The sequence below is a fragment of the Triturus cristatus genome, chromosome 1_1 (genome assembly GCF_964204655.1).
Source record: "Triturus cristatus chromosome 1_1, aTriCri1.1, whole genome shotgun sequence".
NCBI lineage: Eukaryota > Metazoa > Chordata > Amphibia > Caudata > Salamandridae > Triturus > Triturus cristatus.
Window position 1 is genome coordinate 1,215,965,214 of NC_140579.1, and position 21,697 is coordinate 1,215,986,910.

Here is a 21,697-nt window from a genome sequence, read left to right on the forward strand (position 1 = left end):
TCTGCTGACTTGGTTCCCTGGCTCAGGAGCAGCTCTGCTGACCTGTTTCTTTGGCTCTAAAGCAGCTTTGCTGACCTGGCTCTCTGGCTCTAGAGCAGCTTTGCTAACCTAGTTCTCAGGCTGTACAACGGCTCTGCTGACCTGGTTCTTTAGCTGTAGAGCAGCTCGGCTGACCTGGTTCTCTGGCTCTACAGCGACTCTGCTGACCTGGTTCTCTGGCTCTACAGCGACTCTGCTGACCTGGTTCTTTGGCTCTACAGCAGCTCTGCTGACCTGGTTCTCTGGCTCTACAGTAGCTCTGCTGACCTGGTGCTCTTGCTCTACAGCGGCTCTGTTGACCTGGTTCTTTGGCTCTAGAGCAGCTTTGCTGACCTGGTTCTCAGGCTGTACAACAGCTCTGCTGACCTGGTTCTTTGGCTCTCGAGCAGCTTTGCTGACCTGGTTTCTCTGGCTCTACAATAGCTCTGCTGACCTGGTGCTCTTGCTCTACAGCGGCTATGTTGACCTGGTTCTCTGGCTCTACAGCGACTCTGCTGACCTGGTTCTCTGGCTCTACAGCGACTCTGCTGACCTGGTTCTCTGGCTCTACAGCGGCTCTGTTGACCTGGTTCTCTGGGTATACAGCAGATCTGCTGACCTGGTTCCGTGGCTCTAAAGCAGGTCTGCTGAACTGGTTCTCTGGTTCTACTGCAGCTCTGCTGACCTGGTTCTCTGGCTCTACAACGGCTCTGCTGGCGTGATTTTCTGGCTCTACAATGGCTCTGCTGACCTGGTTCTCAGTCTCTGGCTCTACAACGGCTTTGCTGACCTTGTTCTCTGGCTCTACAGCAGCTCGGCTGACCTGGTTCTGTGGCTCTACAACAGCTCTGCTGACCTGTTTCTCTGGCTGTAAAGCAGCTCTGCTGACCTGGTTCTCTGGCTCTACAACAGCTCTGCTGACCTGGTTCTATGGCTGTAAAGCAGCTCTGCTGACCTGGTTCTCTGGCTCTACAACTGCTCTGCTGACCTGGTTCTCTGGCACTACAACGGCTCTGCTGACCTGGTTCTTTGGCTGTAGAGCAGCTCTGCTGACCTTGTTCTCTGGCTGTAAAGCAGCTCTGCTGACCTGGTTCTCTGGCTCTACAGAGGCTCTGTTGACTTGGTTCTCTGGGTCTACAGCAGATCTGCTGACCTGTTTCTGTGGCTCTAAAGCAGCTCTTCTGACCTGGTTCTGTGGTTCTAAAGCACATCTGCTGACCTGGTTCTCTGGCTCTAAAGCAGCTCTGCTGACCTGGTTCTCTGGCTCTACAACAGCTCTGCTGACCTGGTTCTATGGCTGTAAAGCAGCTCTGCTGACCTGGTTCTCTGGCTCTACAACTGCTCTGCTGACCTGGTTCTCTGGCTCTACAACGGCTCTGCTGACCTGGTTCTTTGGCTGTAGAGCAGCTCTCCTGACCTTGTTCTCTGGCTGTAAAGCAGTGCTGCTGACCTGGTTCTCTGGCTCCATAGTGGCTCTGCTGATCTGGTTCTCTGGCTCTACAGCGGCTCTGCTGACCTGGTTCTCTGGCCCTACAGTGACTCTGCTGACCTGGTTCTCTGGCTCTACAGTGACTCTGCTGACCTGGTTCTCTGGCTCTACAGCGACTTTGCTGACCTGGTTCTCTGGCTCTACAGCGACTGCTGACCTGGTTCTCTGCCTCTAAAGCAGCTCTGCTGACCTAGTTCTCTGACTCTACAGCAGCTCTGCTGACCTGGTTCTCTGGCTCTACAATGGCTCTGCTGACCTGGTTCTCTGGCTGTACAGCAGCTCTCCTGACCTGGATCTCTGGCTCTAAAGCAGCTCTGCTGACCTGGCTCACTGGCTCAGGAGCAGCTCTGCTGACCTGTTTCTCTGGCTCTAAAGCAGCTCTGCTGACCTGGTTCTCTGGCTTTAGAGGAGCTTTGCTGACCTGGTTCTCAGGCTCTACAACGGCTCTGCTGACCTGGTTCTTTGGCTGTAGAGCAGCTCTCCTGACCTTGTTCTCTGGCTGTAAAGCAGTGCTGCTGACCTGGTTCTCTGGCTCCATAGTGGCTCTGCTGATCTGGTTCTCTGGCTCTACAGCGGCTCTGCTGACCTGGTTCTCTGGCCCTACAGTGACTCTGCTGACCTGGTTCTCTGGCTCTACAGCGACTCTGCTGACCTGGTTCTCTGGCTCTACAGCGACTTTGCTGACCTGGTTCTCTGGCTCTACAGCGACTGCTGACCTGGTTCTCTGCCTCTAAAGCAGCTCTGCTGACCTAGTTCTCTGACTCTACAGCAGCTCTGCTGACCTGGTTCTCTGGCTCTACAATGGCTCAGCTGACCTGGTTCTCTGGCTGTACAGCAGCTCTCCTGACCTGGATCTCTGGCTCTAAAGCAGCTCTGCTGACCTGGCTCACTGGCTCAGGAGCAGCTCTGCTGACCTGTTTCTCTGGCTCTAAAGCAGCTCTGCTGACCTGGTTCTCTGGCTTTAGAGGAGCTTTGCTGACCTGGTTCTCAGGCTGTACAACGGCTCTGCTGACCTGGTTCTTTGGCTGTAGAGCAGCTCTGCTGACCTTGTTCTCTGGCTGTACATCAGCTCGGCTGACCTGGTTCTCTGGCTCTATAGAGGCTCTGCTGACCTGGTTCTCTGGCTCTACAGCAGCTCTGCTGACCTGGTTCTGTGGCTCTAAAGCAGCTCTTCTGACCTTATTCTGTGGCTCTAAAGCAGCTCTGCTGACCTGGTTCTCTGGCTCTACTGCAGCTCTGCTGACCTGGTTCTCAGTCTCTGGCTCTACAACGGCTTTGCTGACCTGGTTCTCTGGCTCTACAGCAGCTCGGCTGACCTGGTTCTGTGGCTCTACAACAGCTCTGCTGACCTGTTTCTCTGGCTGTAAAGCAGCTCGGCTGACCTGGTTCTGTGGCTCTACAACAGCTCTGCTGACCTGTTTCTCTTGCTGTAAAGCAGCTCTGCTGACCTGGTTCTCTGGCTCTACAACAGCTCTGCTGACCTGGTTCTATGGCTGTAAAGCAGCTCTGCTGACCTGGTTCTCTGGCTCTACAACTGCTCTGCTGACCTGGTTCTCTGGCTCTACAACGGCTCTGCTGACCTGGTTCTTTGGCTGTAGAGCAGCTCTGCTGACCTTGTTCTCTGGCTGTAAAGCAGCTCTGCTGACCTGGTTCTCTGGCTCTACAGAGGCTCTGTTGACTTGGTTCTCTGGGTCTACAGCAGATCTGCTGACCTGGTTCTCTGGCTCTAAAGCAGCTCTTCTGACCTGGTTCTGTGGTTCTAAAGCACATCTGCTGACCTGGTTCTCTGGCTCTAAAGCAGCTCTGCTGACCTGGCTCTCTGGCTCTACAGCAGCTCTGCTGACCTGGTTCTCTGGCTCTACAACGGCTCTGCTGGTGTGATTTTCTGGCTCTACAATGGCTCTGCTGACCTGGTTCTCAGTCTCTGGCTCTACAACGGCTTTGCTGACCTGGTTCGCTGGCTCTACAGCAGCTTGGCTGACCTGGTTCTGTGGCTCTACAACAGCTCTGCTGACCTGTTTCTCTGGCTGTAAAGCAGCTCTGCTGACCTGGTTCTCTGGCTCTACAACAGCTCTGCTGACCTGGTTCTATGGCTGTAAAGCAGCTCTGCTGACCTGGTTCTCTGGCTCTACAACTGCTCTGCTGACCTGGTTCTCTGGCTCTACAACGGCTCTGCTGACCTGGTTCTTTGGCTGTAGAGCAGCTCTGCTGACCTTGTTCTCTGGCTGTAAAGCAGCGCTGCTGACCTGGTTCTCTGGCTCCATAGTGGCTCTGCTGATCTGGTTCTCTGGCTCTACAGCGGCTCTGCTGACCTGGTTCTCTGGCTCTACAGCGACTCTGCTGACCTGGTTCTCTGGCTCTACATCGGCTCTGTTGACCTGGTTCTCTGGCTCTAAAGCAGCTCTGCTGACTTAGTTCCCTGGCTCAGGAGCAGCTCTGCTGACCTGTTTCTTTGGCTCTAAAGCAGCTCTGCTGACCTGGCTCTCTGGCTCTAGAGTAGCTTTGCTAACCTAGTTCTCAGGCTGTACAACGGCTCTGCTGACCTGGTTCTTTGGCTGTAGAGCAGCTCTGCTGACCTGGTTCTCTGACTCTAAAGCAGCTCTGCTGACCTGGTTCTTTGGCTCTAGAGCAGCTTTGCTGACCTGGTTCTCAGGCTGTACAATGGCTCTGCTGACCTGGTTCTTTGGCTGTAGAGCAGCTTTGCTGACCTGGTTTCTCTTGCTCTACAGCGGCTCTGCTGACCTGGTTCTTTGGCTCTAAAGCAGCTTTGCTGACCTGGCTCTCTGGCTCTAGAGCAGCTTTGCTAACCTAGTTCTCAGGCTGTACAACGACTCTGCTGACCTGGTTCTTTAGCTGTAGAGCAGCTCGGCTGACCTAGTTCTCTGGCTCTATAGTAGCTCTGCTGACCTGGTTCTCTGGCTCTACAGTGGCTCTGCTGACCTGGTTCTCTGGCTCTACAGCAACTCTGCTAACCTGGTTCTCTGGCTATACAGCGACTCTGCTGACCTGGTTCTCTGGCTCTACAACGACTCTGCTGACCTGGTTCTTTGGCTCTACAGCAGCTCTGCTGACCTGGTTCTCTGGCTCTACAGTAGCTCTGCTGACCTGGTGCTCTTGCTCTACAGCGGCTCTGTTGACCTGGTTCTTTGGCTCTAGAGCAGCTTTGCTGACCTGGTTCTCAGGCTGTACAATGGCTCTGCTGACCTGGTTCTTTGGCTCTCGAGCAGCTTTGCTGACCTGGTTTCTCTGGCTCTACAGTAGCTCTGCTGACCTGGTGCTCTTGCTCTACAGCGGCTCTGTTGACCTGGTTCTCTGGCTCTAAAGCAGCTCTGCTGACGTGGTTCCCTGGCTCAGGAGCAGCTCTGTTGACCTGTTTCTTTGGCTCTAAAGCAGCTCTGCTGACCTGGCTCTCTGGCTCTAGAGCAGCTTTGCTAACCTAGTTCTCAGGCTGTACAACGGCTCTGCTGACCTGGTTCTTTGGCTGTAGAGCAGCTCGGCCGACCTGGTACTCTGGCTCTATAGCGGCTCTGCTGACCTGGTTCTCTGGCTCTACAGCGGCTCTGTTGATCTGGTTCTCTGGGTCTACAGCAGATCTGCTGACCTGGTTCCGTGGCTCTAAAGCAGCTCTTCTGACCTGGTTCTATGGCTCTAAAGCAGCTCTGCTGACCTGGTTCTCTGGCTCTACTGCAGCTCTGCTGACCTGGTTCTCTGGCTCTACAACGGCTATGCTGGCGTGATTTTCTGGCTCTACAATGGCTCTGCTGACCTGGTTCTCAGTCTCTGGCTCTACAACGGCTTTGCTGACCTGGTTCTCTGGCTCTACAGCAGCTCGGCTGACCTGGTTCTGTGGCTCTACAACAGCTCTGCTGACCTGTTTCTCTGGCTGTAAAGCAGCTCTGCTGACCTGGTTCTCTGGCTCTACAACAGCTCTGCTGACCTGGTTCTATGGCTGTAAAGCAGCTCTGCTGACCTGGTTCTCTGGCTCTACAACTGCTCTGCTGACCTGGTTCTCTGGCTCTACAACGGCTCTGCTGACCTGGTTCTTTGGCTGTAGAGCAGCTCTGCTGACCTTGTTCTCTGGCTGTAAAGCAGCTCTGCTGACCTGGTTCTCTGGCTCCATAGTGGCTCTGCTGATCTGGTTCTCTGGCTCTACAGCGACTCTGCTGACCTGGTTCTCTGGCTCTACAGCGACTCTGCTGACCTGGTTCTCTGGCTCTACAGCGACTCTGCTGACCTGGTTCTCTGGCTCTACAGCGACTCTGCTGACCTGGTTCTCTGGCTCTACAGCAGCTCTGCTGACCTGGTTCTCTGACTTTAAAGCAGCTCTGCTGACCTGGTTCTCTGGCTCAGGAGCAGCTCTGCTGACCTGGTTCTCTGACTCTAAATCAGCTCTGCTGACCTGGTTCTTTGGCTCTAGAGCAGCTTTGCTGACCTGGTTCTCAGGCTGTACAATGGCTCTGCTGACCTGGTTCTTTGGCTGTAGAGCAGCTTTGCTGAACTGGTTTCTCTGGCTCTACAGTAGCTCTGCTGACCTGGTGCTCTTGCTCTACAGCGGCTCTGTTGACCTGGTTCTTTGGCTCTAGAGCAGCTTTGCTGACCTGGTTCTCAGGCTGTACAATGGCTCTGCTGACCTGGTTCTTTGGCTCTAGAGCAGCTTTGCTGACCTGGTTTCTCTGGCTCTACAGTAGCTCTGCTGACCTGGTGCTCTTGCTCTACAGCGGCTCTGTTGACCTGGTTCTCTGGCTCTAAAGCAGCTCTGCTGACGTGGTTCCCTGGCTCAGGAGCAGCTCTGCTGACCTGTTTCTTTGGCTCTAAAGCAGCTCTGCTGACCTGGCTCTCTGGCTCTAGAGTAGCTTTGCTAACCTAGTTCTCAGGCTGTACAACGGCTCTGCTGACCTGGTTCTTTGGCTGTAGAGCAGCTCGGCTGACCTGGTTCTCTGGCTCTATAGCGGCTCTGCTGACCTGGTTCTCTGGCTGTAAAGCAGCTCTGCTGACCTGGTTCTCTGGCTCTACAACAGCTCTGCTGACCTGGTTCTATGGCTGTAAAGCAGCTCTGCTGACCTGGTTCTCTGGCTCTACAACTGCTCTGCTGACCTGGTTCTCTGGCTCTACAACGGCTCTGCTGACCTGGTTCTTTGGCTGTAGAGCAGCTCTGCTGACCTTGTTCTCTGGCTGTAAAGCAGCTCTGCTGACCTGGTTCTCTGGCTCCATAGTGGCTTTGCTGATCTGGTTCTCTGGCTCTACAGCGGCTCTTCTGACCTGGTTCTCTGGCTCTACAGCGACTCTGCTGACCTGGTTCTCTGGCTCTACAGCGACTCTGCTGACCTGGTTCTCTGGCTCTACAGCAACTCTGCTGACCTGGTTCTCTGGCTCTACATCGGCTCTGTTGACCTGGTTCTCTGGCTCTAAAGCAGCTCTGCTGACTTGGTTCCCTGGCTCAGGAGCAGCTCTACTGACCTGTTTCTTTGGCTCTAAAGCAGCTCTGCTGACCTGGCTCTCTGGCTCTAGAGTAGCTTTGCTAACCTAGTTCTCAGGCTGTACAACGGCTCTGCTGACCTGGTTCTTTGGCTGTAGAGCAGCTCGGCTGACCTGGTTCTCTGGCTCTATAGCGGCTCTGCTGACCTGGTTCTCTGGGTCTACAGCGGCTCTGTTGACCTGGTTCTCTGGGTCTACAGCAGATCTGCTGACCTGGTTCTGTGGCTCTAAAGCAGCTCTTCTGACCTGGTTCTGTGGCTCTAAAGCAGCTCTGCTGACCTGGTTCTCTGGCTCTACTGCAGCTCTGCTGACCTGGTTCTCTGGCTCTACAACGGCTCTGCTGGCGTGATGTTCTGGCTCTACAATGGCTCTGCTGACCTGGTTCTCAGTCTCTGGCTCTACAACGGCTTTGCTGACCTGGTTTTCTGGCTCTACAGCAGCTCGGCTGACCTGGTTCTGTGGCTCTACAACAGCTCTGCTGACCTGTTTCTCTGGCTGTAAAGCAGCTCTGCTGACCTGGTTCTCTGGCTCTACAACAGCTCTGCTGACCTGGTTCTATGGCTGTAAAGCAGCTCTGCTGACCTCGTTCTCTGGCTCTACAACTGCTCTGCTGACCTGGTTCTCTGGCTCTACAACGGCTCTGCTGACCTGGTTCTTTGGCTGTAGAGCAGCTCTGCTGACCTTGTTCTCTGGCTGTAAAGCAGCTCTGCTGACCTGGTTCTTTGGCTCCATAGTGGCTCTGCTGATCTGGTTCTCTGGCTCTACAGCGGCTCTGCTGACCTGGTTCTCTGGCTCTACAGCGACTCTGCTGACCTGGTTCTCTGGCTCTACAGCGAATCTGCTGACCTGGTTCTCTGGCTCTACTGCAGCTCTGCTGACCTGGTTTTCTGGCTCTAAAGCAGCTCTGCTGACCTCGTTCTCTGGCTCAGGAGCAGCTCTGCTGACCTTGTTCTCTGACTCTAAAGCAGCTCTGCTGACCTGGTTCTTTGGCTCTAGAGCAGCTTTGCTGACCTGGTTCTCAGGCTGTACAATGGCTCTGCTGACCTGGTTCTTTGGCTGTAGAGCAGCTTTGCTGACCTGGTTTCTCTTGCTCTACAGCGGCTCTGCTGACCTGGTTCTTTGGCTCTAAAGCAGCTTTGCTGACCTGGCTCTCTGGCTCTAGAGCAGCTTTGCTAACCTAGTTCTCAGGCTGTACAACGACTCTGCTGACTTGGTTCTTTAGCTGTAGAGCAGCTCGGCTGACCTAGTTCTTTGGCTCTATAGTAGCTCTGCTGACCTGGTTCTCTGGCTCTACAGTGGCTCTGCTGACCTGGTTCTCTGGCTCTACAGCAACTCTGCTAACCTGGTTCTCTGGCTCTACAGCGACTCTGCTGACCTGGTTCTCTGGCTCTACAACGACTCTGCTGACCTGGTTCTTTGGCTCTACAGCAGCTCTGCTGACCTGGTTCTCTGGCTCCACAGTAGCTCTGCTGACCTGGTGCTCTTGCTCTACAGCGGCTCTGTTGACCTGGTTCTTTGGCTCTAGAGCAGCTTTGCTGACCTGGTTCTCAGGCTGTACAATGGCTCTGCTGACCTGGTTCTTTGGCTCTCGAGCAGCTTTGCTGACCTGGTTTCTCTGGCTCTACAGTAGCTCTGCTGACCTGGTGCTCTTGCTCTACAGCGGCTCTGTTGACCTGGTTCTCTGGCTCTAAAGCAGCTCTGCTGACGTGGTTCCCTGGCTCAGGAGCAGCTCTGTTGACCTGTTTCTTTGGCTCTAAAGCAGCTCTGCTGACCTGGCTCTCTGGCTCTAGAGCAGCTTTGCTAACCTAGTTCTCAGGCTGTACAATGGCTCTGCTGACCTGGTTCTTTGGCTGTAGAGCAGCTCGGCCGACCTGGTACTCTGGCTCTATAGCGGCTCTGCTGACCTGGTTCTCTGGCTCTACAGCGGCTCTGTTGACCTGGTTCTCTGGGTCTACAGCAGATCTGCTGAACTGGTTCCGTGGCTCTAAAGCAGCTCTTCTGACCTGGTTCTGTGGCTCTAAAGCAGCTCTGCTGACCTGGTTCTCTGGCTCTACTGCAGCTCTGCTGACCTGGTTCTCTGGCTCTACAACGGCTATGCTGGCGTGATTTTCTGGCTCTACAATGGCTCTGCTGACCTGGTTCTCAGTCTCTGGCTCTACAACGGCTTTGCTGACCTGGTTCTCTGGCTCTACAGCAGCTCGGCTGACCTGGTTCTCTGGCTCTACAACAGCTCTGCTGACCTGTTTCTCTGGCTGTAAAGCAGCTCTGCTGACCTGGTTCTCTGGCTCTACAACTGCTCTGCTGACCTGGTTCTCTGGCTCTACAACGGCTCTGCTGACCTGGTTCTTTGGCTGTAGAGCAGCTCTTCTGACCTTGTTCTCTGGCTGTAAAGCAGCTCTGCTGACCTGGTTCTCTGGCTCTACAGCGGCTCTGCTGACCTGGTTCTCTGGCTCTACAGCGACTCTGCTGACCTGGTTCTCTGGCTCTACAGCGACTCTGCTGACCTGGTTCTCTGGCTCTACAGCGACTCTGCTGACCTGGTTCTCTGGCTCTACAGCAGCTCTGCTGACCTGGTTCTCTGGCTCTAAAGCAGCTCTGCTGACCTGGTTCTCTGGCTCAGGAGCAGCTCTGCTGACCTGGTTCTCTGACTCTAAAGCAGCTCTGCTGACCTGGTTCTTTGGCTCTAGAGCAGCTTTGCTGACCTGGTTCTCAGGCTGTACAATGGCTCTGCTGACCTGGTTCTTTGGCTGTAGAGCAGCTTTGCTGACCTGGTTTCTCTGGCTCTACAGTAGCTCTGCTGACCTGGTGCTCTTGCTCTACAGCGGCTCTGTTGACCTGGTTCTTTGGCTCTAGAGCAGCTTTGCTGACCTGGTTCTCAGGCTGTACAATGGCTCTGCTGACCTGGTTCTTTGGCTCTAGAGCAGCTTTGCTGACCTGGTTTCTCTGGCTCTACAGTAGCTCTGCTGACCTGGTGGTCTTGCTCTACAGCGGCTCTGTTGACCTGGTTCTCTGGTTCTAAAGCAGTTTTGCTGGCTTGGTTCCCTGGCTCAGGAGCAGCTCTGCTGACCTGTTTCTTTGGCTCTAAAGCAGCTCTGCTGACCTGGCTCTCTGGCTCTAGAGCAGCTTTGCTAACCTAGTTCTCAGGCTGTACAACGGATCTGCTGACCTGGTTCTTTGGCTGTAGAGCAGCTCGGCTGACCTGGTTCTCTGGCTCTATAGCGGCTCTGCTGACCTGGTTCTCTGGCTCTACAGCGGCTCTGTTGACCTGGTTCTCTGGGTCTACAGCAGATCTGCTGACCTGGTTCTGTGGCTCTAAAGCAGCTCTTCTGACCTGGTTCTGTGGCTCTAAAGCAGCTCTGCTGACCTGGTTGTCTGGCTCTACTGCAGCTCTGCTGACCTGGTTCTCTGGCTCTACAACGGCTCTGCTGGCGTGATTTTCTGGCTCTACAATGGCTCTGCTGACCTGGTTCTCAGTCTCTGGCTCTACAACGGCTTTGCTGACCTGGTTCTCTGGCTCTACAGCAGCTCGGCTGACCTGGTTCTGTGGATCTACAACAGCTCTGCTGACCTGTTTCTCTGGCTGTAAAGCAGCTCTGCTGATCTGGTTCTCTGGCTCTACAACAGCTCTGCTGACCTGGTTCTATGGCTGTAAAGCAGCTCTGCTGACCTGGTTCTCTGGCTCTACAACTACTCTGCTGACCTGGTTCTCTGGCTCTACAACGGCTCTGCTGACCTGGTTCTTTGGCTGTAGAGCAGCTCTGCTGACCTTGTTCTCTTGCTGTAAAGCAGCTCTGCTGACCTGGTTCTCTGGCTCCATTGTGGCTCTGCTGATCTGGTTCTCTGGCTCTACAGTGGCTCTGCTGACCTGGTTCGCTGGCTCTACAGCGACTCTGCTGACCTGGTTCTCTGGCTCTACAGCGACTCTGCTGACCTGGTTCTCTGGCTCTACAGCAGCTCTGCTGACCTGGTTCTCTGGCTCTACAGTAGCTCTGCTGACCTGGTGCTCTTGCTCTACAGCGGCTCTGTTGACCTGGTTCTTTGGCTCTAGAGCAGCTTTGCTGATCTGGTTCTCAGGCTGTACAATGGCTCTGCTGACCTGGTTCTTTGGCTCTAGAGCAGCTTTGCTGACCTGGTTTCTCTGGCTCTACAGTAGCTCTGCTTACCTGGTGCTCTTGCTCTACAGCGGCTCTGTTGACCTGGTTCTCTGGCTCTAAAGCAGCTCTGCTGACTTGGTTCCCTGGCTCAGGAGCAGCTCTGCTGACCTGTTTCTTTGGCTCTAAAGCAGCTTTGCTGACCTGGCTCTCTGGCTCTAGAGCAGCTTTGCTAACCTAGTTCTCAGGCTATACAACGGCTCTGCTGACCTGGTTCTTTAGCTGTAGAGCAGCTCGGCTGACCTGGTTCTCTGGCTCTATAGCAGCTCTGCTGAACTGGTTTCTACAGTGGCTCGGATGACCTGGTTCTCTGGCTCTATAGAAACTCTGCTAACCTGGTTCTCTGGCTCTACAGCGACTCTGCTGACCTGGTTCTCTGGCTCTACAGCGACTCTGCTGACCTGGTTCTTTGGCTCTACAGCAGCTCTGCTGACCTGGTTCTCTGGCTCTACAGTAGCTCTGCTGACCTGGTTCTCTGGCTCTACAACTGCTCTGCTGACCTGGTTCTCTGGCACTACAACGGCTCTGCTGACCTGGTTCTTTGGCTGTAGAGCAGCTCTGCTGACCTTGTTCTCTGGCTGTAAAGCAGCTCTGCTGACCTGGTTCTCTGGCTCTACAGAGGCTCTGTTGACTTGGTTCTCTGGGTCTACAGCAGATCTGCTGACCTGTTTCTGTGGCTCTAAAGCAGCTCTTCTGACCTGGTTCTGTGGTTCTAAAGCACATCTGCTGACCTGGTTCTCTGGCTCTAAAGCAGCTCTGCTGACCTGGTTCTCTGGCTCTACAACAGCTCTGCTGACCTGGTTCTATGGCTGTAAAGCAGCTCTGCTGACCTGGTTCTCTGGCTCTACAACTGCTCTGCTGACCTGGTTCTCTGGCTCTACAACGGCTCTGCTGACCTGGTTCTTTGGCTGTAGAGCAGCTCTCCTGACCTTGTTCTCTGGCTGTAAAGCAGTGCTGCTGACCTGGTTCTCTGGCTCCATAGTGGCTCTGCTGATCTGGTTCTCTGGCTCTACAGCGGCTCTGCTGACCTGGTTCTCTGGCCCTACAGTGACTCTGCTGACCTGGTTCTCTGGCTCTACAGCGACTCTGCTGACCTGGTTCTCTGGCTCTACAGCGACTTTGCTGACCTGGTTCTCTGGCTCTACAGCGACTGCTGACCTGGTTCTCTGCCTCTAAAGCAGCTCTGCTGACCTAGTTCTCTGACTCTACAGCAGCTCTGCTGACCTGGTTCTCTGGCTCTACAATGGCTCTGCTGACCTGGTTCTCTGGCTGTACAGCAGCTCTCCTGACCTGGATCTCTGGCTCTAAAGCAGCTCTGCTGACGTGGTTCCCTGGCTCAGGAGCAGCTCTGTTGACCTGTTTCTTTGGCTCTAAAGCAGCTCTGCTGACCTGGCTCTCTGGCTCTAGAGCAGCTTTGCTAACCTAGTTCTCAGGCTGTACAACGGCTCTGCTGACCTGGTTCTTTGGCTGTAGAGCAGCTCGGCCGACCTGGTACTCTGGCTCTATAGCGGCTCTGCTGACCTGGTTCTCTGGCTCTACAGCGGCTCTGTTGACCTGGTTCTCTGGGTCTACAGCAGATCTGCTGAACTGGTTCCGTGGCTCTAAAGCAGCTCTTCTGACCTGGTTCTGTGGCTCTAAAGCAGCTCTGCTGACCTGGTTCTCTGGCTCTACTGCAGCTCTGCTGACCTGGTTCTCTGGCTCTACAACGGCTATGCTGGCGTGATTTTCTGGCTCTACAATGGCTCTGCTGACCTGGTTCTCAGTCTCTGGCTCTACAACGGCTTTGCTGACCTGGTTCTCTGGCTCTACAGCAGCTCGGCTGACCTGGTTCTCTGGCTCTACAACAGCTCTGCTGACCTGTTTCTCTGGCTGTAAAGCAGCTCTGCTGACCTGGTTCTCTGGCTCTACAACTGCTCTGCTGACCTGGTTCTCTGGCTCTACAACGGCTCTGCTGACCTGGTTCTTTGGCTGTAGAGCAGCTCTTCTGACCTTGTTCTCTGGCTGTAAAGCAGCTCTGCTGACCTGGTTCTCTGGCTCTACAGCGGCTCTGCTGACCTGGTTCTCTGGCTCTACAGCGACTCTGCTGACCTGGTTCTCTGGCTCTACAGCGACTCTGCTGACCTGGTTCTCTGGCTCTACAGCGACTCTGCTGACCTGGTTCTCTGGCTCTACAGCAGCTCTGCTGACCTGGTTCTCTGGCTCTAAAGCAGCTCTGCTGACCTGGTTCTCTGGCTCAGGAGCAGCTCTGCTGACCTGGTTCTCTGACTCTAAAGCAGCTCTGCTGACCTGGTTCTTTGGCTCTAGAGCAGCTTTGCTGACCTGGTTCTCAGGCTGTACAATGGCTCTGCTGACCTGGTTCTTTGGCTGTAGAGCAGCTTTGCTGACCTGGTTTCTCTGGCTCTACAGTAGCTCTGCTGACCTGGTGCTCTTGCTCTACAGCGGCTCTGTTGACCTGGTTCTTTGGCTCTAGAGCAGCTTTGCTGACCTGGTTCTCAGGCTGTACAATGGCTCTGCTGACCTGGTTCTTTGGCTCTAGAGCAGCTTTGCTGACCTGGTTTCTCTGGCTCTACAGTAGCTCTGCTGACCTGGTGCTCTTGCTCTACAGCGGCTCTGTTGACCTGGTTCTCTGGTTCTAAAGCAGTTTTGCTGGCTTGGCTCCCTGGCTCAGGAGCAGCTCTGCTGACCTGTTTCTTTGGCTCTAAAGCAGCTCTGCTGACCTGGCTCTCTGGCTCTAGAGCAGCTTTGCTAACCTAGTTCTCAGGCTGTACAACGGATCTGCTGACCTGGTTCTTTGGCTGTAGAGCAGCTCGGCTGACCTGGTTCTCTGGCTCTATAGCGGCTCTGCTGACCTAGTTCTCTGGCTCTACAGCGGCTCTGTTGACCTGGTTCTCTGGGTCTACAGCAGATCTGCTGACCTGGTTCTGTGGCTCTAAAGCAGCTCTTCTGACCTGGTTCTGTGGCTCTAAAGCAGCTCTGCTGACCTGGTTGTCTGGCTCTACTGCAGCTCTGCTGACCTGGTTCTCTGGCTCTACAACGGCTCTGCTGGCGTGATTTTCTGGCTCTACAATGGCTCTGCTGACCTGGTTCTCAGTCTCTGGCTCTACAACGGCTTTGCTGACCTGGTTCTCTGGCTCTACAGCAGCTCGGCTGACCTGGTTCTGTGGATCTACAACAGCTCTGCTGACCTGTTTCTCTGGCTGTAAAGCAGCTCTGCTGATCTGGTTCTCTGGCTCTACAACAGCTCTGCTGACCTGGTTCTATGGCTGTAAAGCAGCTCTGCTGACCTGGTTCTCTGGCTCTACAACTACTCTGCTGACCTGGTTCTCTGGCTCTACAACGGCTCTGCTGACCTGGTTCTTTGGCTGTAGAGCAGCTCTGCTGACCTTGTTCTCTTGCTGTAAAGCAGCTCTGCTGACCTGGTTCTCTGGCTCCATTGTGGCTCTGCTGATCTGGTTCTCTGGCTCTACAGTGGCTCTGCTGACCTGGTTCGCTGGCTCTACAGCGACTCTGCTGACCTGGTTCTCTGGCTCTACAGCGACTCTGCTGACCTGGTTCTCTGGCTCTACAGCAGCTCTGCTGACCTGGTTCTCTGGCTCTACAGTAGCTCTGCTGACCTGGTGCTCTTGCTCTACAGCGGCTCTGTTGACCTGGTTCTTTGGCTCTAGAGCAGCTTTGCTGATCTGGTTCTCAGGCTGTACAATGGCTCTGCTGACCTGGTTCTTTGGCTCTAGAGCAGCTTTGCTGACCTGGTTTCTCTGGCTCTACAGTAGCTCTGCTTACCTGGTGCTCTTGCGCTACAGCGGCTCTGTTGACCTGGTTCTCTGGCTCTAAAGCAGCTCTGCTGACTTGGTTCCCTGGCTCAGGAGCAGCTCTGCTGACCTGTTTCTTTGGCTCTAAAGCAGCTTTGCTGACCTGGCTCTCTGGCTCTAGAGCAGCTTTGCTAACCTAGTTCTCAGGCTGTACAACGGCTCTGCTGACCTGGTTCTTTAGCTGTAGAGCAGCTCGGCTGACCTGGTTCTCTGGCTCTACAGCGACTCTGCTGACCTGGTTCTCTGGCTCTACAGCGACTCTGCTGACCTGGTTCTTTGGCTCTACAGCAGCTCTGCTGACCTGGTTCTCTGGCTCTACAGTAGCTCTGCTGACCTGGTGCTCTTGCTCTACAGCGGCTCTGTTGACCTGGTTCTTTGGCTCTAGAGCAGCTTTGCTGACCTGGTTCTCAGGCTGTACAACAGCTCTGCTGACCTGGTTCTTTGGCTCTCGAGCAGCTTTGCTGACCTGGTTTCTATGGCTCTACAATAGCTCTGCTGACCTGGTGCTCTTGCTCTACAGCGGCTATGTTGACCTGGTTCTCTGGCTCTACAGCGACTCTGCTGACCTGGTTCTCTGGCTCTACAGCGACTCTGCTGACCTGGTTCTCTGGCTCTACAGCGGCTCTGTTGACCTGGTTCTCTGGGTATACAGCAGATCTGCTGACCTGGTTCCGTGGCTCTAAAGCAGGTCTGCTGAACTGGTTCTCTGGTTCTACTGCAGCTCTGCTGACCTGGTTCTCTGGCTCTACAACGGCTCTGCTGGCGTGATTTTCTGGCTCTACAATGGCTCTGCTGACCTGGTTCTCAGTCTCTGGCTCTACAACGGCTTTGCTGACCTTGTTCTCTGGCTCTACAGCAGCTCGGCTGACCTGGTTCTGTGGCTCTACAACAGCTCTGCTGACCTGTTTCTCTGGCTGTAAAGCAGCTCTGCTGACCTGGTTCTCTGGCTCTACAACAGCTCTGCTGACCTGGTTCTATGGCTGTAAAGCAGCTCTGCTGACCTGGTTCTCTGGCTCTACAACTGCTCTGCTGACCTGGTTCTCTGGCACTACAACGGCTCTGCTGACCTGGTTCTTTGGCTGTAGAGCAGCTCTGCTGACCTTGTTCTCTGGCTGTAAAGCAGCTCTGCTGACCTGGTTCTCTGGCTCTACAGAGGCTCTGTTGACTTGGTTCTCTGGGTCTACAGCAGATCTGCTGACCTGTTTCTGTGGCTCTAAAGCAGCTCTTCTGACCTGGTTCTGTGGTTCTAAAGCACATCTGCTGACCTGGTTCTCTGGCTCTAAAGCAGCTCTGCTGACCTGGTTCTCTGGCTCTACAACAGCTCTGCTGACCTGGTTCTATGGCTGTAAAGCAGCTCTGCTGACCTGGTTCTCTGGCTCTACAACTGCTCTGCTGACCTGGTTCTCTGGCTCTACAACGGCTCTGCTGACCTGGTTCTTTGGCTGTAGAGCAGCTCTCCTGACCTTGTTCTCTGGCTGTAAAGCAGTGCTGCTGACCTGGTTCTCTGGCTCCATAGTGGCTCTGCTGATCTGGTTCTCTGGCTCTACAGCGGCTCTGCTGACCTGGTTCTCTGGCCCTACAGTGACTCTGCTGACCTGGTTCTCTGGCTCTACAGTGACTCTGCTGACCTGGTTCTCTGGCTCTACAGCGACTTTGCTGACCTGGTTCTCTGGCTCTACAGCGACTGCTGACCTGGTTCTCTGCCTCTAAAGCAGCTCTGCTGACCTAGTTCTCTGACTCTACAGCAGCTCTGCTGACCTGGTTCTCTGGCTCTACAATGGCTCTGCTGACCTGGTTCTCTGGCTGTACAGCAGCTCTCCTGACCTGGATCTCTGGCTCTAAAGCAGCTCTGCTGACCTGGCTCACTGGCTCAGGAGCAGCTCTGCTGACCTGTTTCTCTGGCTCTAAAGCAGCTCTGCTGACCTGGTTCTCTGGCTTTAGAGGAGCTTTGCTGACCTGGTTCTCAGGCTCTACAACGGCTCTGCTGACCTGGTTCTTTGGCTGTAGAGCAGCTCTCCTGACCTTGTTCTCTGGCTGTAAAGCAGTGCTGCTGACCTGGTTCTCTGGCTCCATAGTGGCTCTGCTGATCTGGTTCTCTGGCTCTACAGCGGCTCTGCTGACCTGGTTCTCTGGCCCTACAGTGACTCTGCTGACCTGGTTCTCTGGCTCTACAGCGACTCTGCTGACCTGGTTCTCTGGCTCTACAGCGACTTTGCTGACCTGGTTCTCTGGCTCTACAGCGACTGCTGACCTGGTTCTCTGCCTCTAAAGCAGCTCTGCTGACCTAGTTCTCTGACTCTACAGCAGCTCTGCTGACCTGGTTCTCTGGCTCTACAATGGCTCAGCTGACCTGGTTCTCTGGCTGTACAGCAGCTCTCCTGACCTGGATCTCTGGCTCTAAAGCAGCTCTGCTGACCTGGCTCACTGGCTCAGGAGCAGCTCTGCTGACCTGTTTCTCTGGCTCTAAAGCAGCTCTGCTGACCTGGTTCTCTGGCTTTAGAGGAGCTTTGCTGACCTGGTTCTCAGGCTGTACAACGGCTCTGCTGACCTGGTTCTTTGGCTGTAGAGCAGCTCTGCTGACCTTGTTCTCTGGCTGTACATCAGCTCGGCTGACCTGGTTCTCTGGCTCTATAGAGGCTCTGCTGACCTGGTTCTCTGGCTCTACAGCAGCTCTGCTGACCTGGTTCTGTGGCTCTAAAGCAGCTCTTCTGACCTTATTCTGTGGCTCTAAAGCAGCTCTGCTGACCTGGTTCTCTGGCTCTACTGCAGCTCTGCTGACCTGGTTCTCAGTCTCTGGCTCTACAACGGCTTTGCTGACCTGGTTCTCTGGCTCTACAGCAGCTCGGCTGACCTGGTTCTGTGGCTCTACAACAGCTCTGCTGACCTGTTTCTCTGGCTGTAAAGCAGCTCGGCTGACCTGGTTCTGTGGCTCTACAACAGCTCTGCTGACCTGTTTCTCTTGCTGTAAAGCAGCTCTGCTGACCTGGTTCTCTGGCTCTACAACAGCTCTGCTGACCTGGTTCTATGGCTGTAAAGCAGCTCTGCTGACCTGGTTCTCTGGCTCTACAACTGCTCTGCTGACCTGGTTCTCTGGCTCTACAACGGCTCTGCTGACCTGGTTCTTTGGCTGTAGAGCAGCTCTGCTGACCTTGTTCTCTGGCTGTAAAGCAGCTCTGCTGACCTGGTTCTCTGGCTCTACAGAGGCTCTGTTGACTTGGTTCTCTGGGTCTACAGCAGATCTGCTGACCTGGTTCTCTGGCTCTAAAGCAGCTCTTCTGACCTGGTTCTGTGGTTCTAAAGCACATCTGCTGACCTGGTTCTCTGGCTCTAAAGCAGCTCTGCTGACCTGGCTCTCTGGCTCTACAGCAGCTCTGCTGACCTGGTTCTCTGGCTCTACAACGGCTCTGCTGGTGTGATTTTCTGGCTCTACAATGGCTCTGCTGACCTGGTTCTCAGTCTCTGGCTCTACAACGGCTTTGCTGACCTGGTTCGCTGGCTCTACAGCAGCTTGGCTGACCTGGTTCTGTGGCTCTACAACAGCTCTGCTGACCTGTTTCTCTGGCTGTAAAGCAGCTCTGCTGACCTGGTTCTCTGGCTCTACAACAGCTCTGCTGACCTGGTTCTATGGCTGTAAAGCAGCTCTGCTGACCTGGTTCTCTGGCTCTACAACTGCTCTGCTGACCTGGTTCTCTGGCTCTACAACGGCTCTGCTGACCTGGTTCTTTGGCTGTAGAGCAGCTCTGCTGACCTTGTTCTCTGGCTGTAAAGCAGCGCTGCTGACCTGGTTCTCTGGCTCCATAGTGGCTCTGCTGATCTGGTTCTCTGGCTCTACAGCGGCTCTGCTGACCTGGTTCTCTGGCTCTACAGCGACTCTGCTGACCTGGTTCTCTGGCTCTACAGCGACTCTGCTGACCTGGTTCTCTGGCTCTACAGCGACTTTGCTGACCTGGTTCTCTGGCTCTACAGCGACTGCTGACCTGGTTCTCTGCCTCTAAAGCAGCTCTGCTGACCTAGTTCTCTGACTCTACAGCAGCTCTGCTGACCTGGTTCTCTGGCTCTACAATGGCTCTGCTGACCTGGTTCTCTGGCTGTACAGCAGCTCTCCTGACCTGGATCTCTGGCTCTAAAGCAGCTCTGCTGACCTGGCTCACTGGCTCAGGAGCAGCTCTGCTGACCTGTTTCTCTGGCTCTAAAGCAGCTCTGCTGACCTGGTTCTCTGGCTTTAGAGGAGCTTTGCTGACCTGGTTCTCAGGCTGTACAACGGCTCTGCTGACCTGGTTCTTTGGCTGTAGAGCAGCTCTGCTGACCTTGTTCTCTGGCTGTACAGCAGCTCGGCTGACCTGGTTCTCTGGCTCTATAGAGGCTCTGCTGACCTGGTTCTCTGGCTCTACAGCAGCTCTGCTGACCTGGTTCTGTGGCTCTAAAGCAGCTATGCTGACCTGGTTCTTTGGCTCTAAAGCACCTCTGCTGACCTGGTTCTGTGGCTCTAAAGCAGCTCTCCTGACCTGGTTCTGTGGCTCTACAGCAGCTCTGCTGACGTGGTTCTCGGGCTCTGGCTCTACAACGGCTTTGCTGACCTGTTTCTCTGGCTCTACAACGGCTCTGCTGACCTGGTTCTCTGGTTCTAAAGCAACTCTGCTGACCTGGTTCTGTGGCTCTAAAGCAGCTTGGCTGACCTGGTTCTGTGGCTCTAAAGCAGCTCTGCTGACCTCGTTCTTTAGCTCTACAGCAGCTCTGCTGACCTGGTTCTCTGTCTCTACAACGGCTCTGCTGACCTGGTTTTATGGCTCTGCAACGGCTCTGCTGACCTGGTTCTCAGTCTCTGGGTCTGGCTCTACAACGGCTTTGCTGACCTGGTTCTCTGGTTCTACAGCAGCTCTGCTGACCTGGTTCTCTGGCTCTACAACGGCTCTGCTAACCTGTTTCTCTCGCTGTAAAGCAGCTTTGCTGACCTGGTTCTCTGGCTCTACAACGGCTCTGCAGGAATGGTTCTGTGGCTCTGAAGCAGTTCTGCTGACCTGGTTCTCTGGCTCTACACCAGCTCCGTTGACCTGGTTCCCTGCTCTAAAGCAGCTCTGCTGAACTGGTTCTCTGGCTCTAGAGCGACTCTGCTGACCTGGTTCTCTGGCTCAGGAGCAGCTCTGCTGACCTGTTTCTTTGGCTCTAAAGCAGCTCTGCTGACCTGGCTCTCTGGCTCTAGAGCAGCTTTGCTAACCTAGTTCTCAGGCTCTACAACGGATCTGCTGACCTGGTTCTTTGGCTGTAGAGCAGCTCGGCTGACCTGGTTCTCTGGCTCTATAGCGGCTCTGCTGACCTAGTTCTCTGGCTCTACAGCGGCTCTGTTGACCTGGTTCTCTGGGTCTACAGCAGATCAGCTGACCTGGTTCTGTGGCTCTAAAGCAGCTCTTCTGACCTGGTTCTGTGGCTCTAAGCAGCTCTGCTGACCTGGTTGTCTGGCTCTACTGCAGCTCTGCTGACCTGGTTCTCTGGCTCTACAACGGCTCTGCTGGCGTGATTTTTCTGGCTCTACAATGGCTCTGCTGACCTGGTTCTCAGTCTCTGGCTCTACAACGGCTTTGCTGACCTGGTTCTCTGGCTCTAGAGCAGCTCGGCTGACCTGGTTCTGTGGATCTACAACAGCTCTGCTGACCTGGTTCTATGGCTGTAAAGCAGCTCTGCTGACCTGGTTCTCTGGCTCTACAACTACTCTTCTGACCTGGTTCTCTGGCTCTACAACGGCTCTGCTGACCTGGTTCTTTGGCTGTAGAGCAGCTCTCCTGACCTTGTTCTCTGGCTGTAAAGCAGCTCTGCTGACCTGGTTCTCTGGCTCCATTTTGGCTCTGCTGATCTGGTTCTCTGGCTCTACAGCGGCTCTGTTGACCTGGTTCGCTGGCTCTACAGCGACTCTGCTGACCTGGTTCTCTGGCTCTACAGCGACTCTGCTGACCTGGTTCTCTGGCTCTACAGCAGCTCTGCTGACCTGGTTCTCTGGCTCTACAGTAGCTCTGCTGACCTGGTGCTCTTGCTCTACAGCGGCTCTGTTGACCTGGTTCTTTGGCTCTAGAGCATCTTTGCTGATCTGGTTCTCAGGCTGTACAACAGCTCTGCTGACCTGGTTCTTTGGCTATAAAGCAGCTCTTCTGACCTGGTTCTGTGGCTCTAAGCAGCTCTGCTGACCTGGTTGTCTGGCTCTACTGCAGCTCTGCTGACCTGGTTCTCTGGCTCTACAACGGCTCTGCTGGCGTGATTTTCTGGCTCTACAATGGCTCTGCTGACCTGGTTCTCAGTCTCTGGCTCTACAACGACTTTGCTGACCTGGTTCGCCGGCTCTACAGCAGCTTGGCTGACCTGGTTCTGTGGCTCTACAACAGCTCTGCTGACCTGTTTCTCTGGCTGTAAAGCAGCTCTGCTGACCTGGTTCTCTGGCTCTACAACTGCTCTGCTGACCTGGTTCTCTGGCTCTACAACGGCTCTGCTGACCTGGTTCTTTGGCTGTAGAGCAGCTCTGCTGACCTGGTTCTCTGGCTCCATAGTGGCTCTGCTGATCTGGTTCTCTGGCTCTACAGCGACTCTGCTGACCTGGTTCTCTGGCTCTACAGCGACTCTGCTGACCTGGTTCTCTGGCTCTACAGCGACTTTGCTGACCTGGTTCTCTGGCTCTACAGCGACTGCTGACCTGGTTGTCTGCCTCTACAGCAGCTCTGCTGAACTGGTTCTCTGGCTCTACAATGGCTCTGCTGACCTTGTTCTCTGGC